Here is a 1,394-nt window from a genome sequence, read left to right as displayed (position 1 = left end):
TAGCCCGATGTTAGAGCTTGACGGACCTGGCGTATGCAGCTTTTAGATCAGCTCCATAGGTTTTCCTCCAGGCCCTCTCAGCCCGTCTACAGGCACCCTTTAGGGCCCGAAGGGCACTATCGTACCAGGGGCTCGACTCTCTGGAGTTGATTTTAGTAGATACAATAGGTATCAGAGAGTCCAAGGCCCTAGTAATCCAGGAACAGAAGAGGTCATACCCCTTTTCTACCTCCGTCAACGGGCCCAGCGGCTCCTCTAATAGAAGACGATGGAAGTCTTCTAACCTAAGCTTCTTCCAGGCCCTCTTCTGAACCCGTCTAGCCGAGGAGATGGAAGGGGTGGCTAAGACCGGGCATAGGATGGACACCAAAAAGTGGTCAGTCCATTCCACCGGCGAGATAGAGGTGATTGTAATCCCCGGCAGATTGGTAAACAGGGGATCCAGAATATGCCCCCCCCGAATGGGTAGGCTGGGAGACCATCTGGGGAAGTTGAAAGGCCTCTAGGTCAGAGGAGATGGAGCGCACTGTCAGGCCTGAGAGGGTGTCGAAATGCAGGTTCAAATCGCCCATGATGGAAAAGTTGGCACAGTCTGCGACCAAAAGGCCAACAATGTCGGGAAAAGCATTTCTAAACGCCACATCGCTGCCGGGCGGGCGATAAACGACCATCCCGGACAGCGTAAACTCAGGGCTGACAGAGACCTTGAACAAGGCACTTTCACACCCAGAGATGTTTAGGGCACTCCAGACACAGGAATAGGAGGACCTTACCACTAAAGCTATACCCCCACCTCTAGACAACCTGTTCAAGGTGTACATAGAATAACCGGGTATGCCAAGGAAAAAATCCGTACCACCCCCCAGCAATCCCCCTACAACCTCTACCCATTATAGGCAAGCCATTCAGTCGAGTAGGAAAGGATCTTATAGGTCCATTACCTTAGTCTAGGCGAGTTAATCAGTATGCCCTTGTAGTCATTGACTATGCTACCCGGTATCCGGAAGTATTTCCTCTCAGAACCCCCAACACTTCCTCTATTTGTGAAAAGCTGATTGATCTTTTTTCTAGAGTCGGATTTCCGGATGAAATCCTGACTGATCAGGGTACCCCATTAATTTCAAAGTTAAGGAAACAAGTATGTAAGAGTCTAGACATTACACAAATCAGAACCTAGTATATCACCCGCAAACGAATGGCCTCTGCGAGCGCTATAATGGTACTATTAAGCTCACCCTAAAAAAGATAATGACGGCGGAAGGATCGGACTGGGATGCGCTTTTACCCTTGACATTGTTTGTGATCCGTTGTAAGAAGCAGAGTAGCCTTGGTTGTTCTCCTTTTGAACTTCTTTACGGTCGCCAACCACGTACCCTCTGGAATTGACGCGGGAA

This window comes from Lissotriton vulgaris, chromosome 3_2 (assembly GCF_964263255.1).
Source record: "Lissotriton vulgaris chromosome 3_2, aLisVul1.2, whole genome shotgun sequence".
Classification (NCBI taxonomy): domain Eukaryota; kingdom Metazoa; phylum Chordata; class Amphibia; order Caudata; family Salamandridae; genus Lissotriton; species Lissotriton vulgaris.
Note: the sequence above shows the minus strand (reverse complement) of the source record.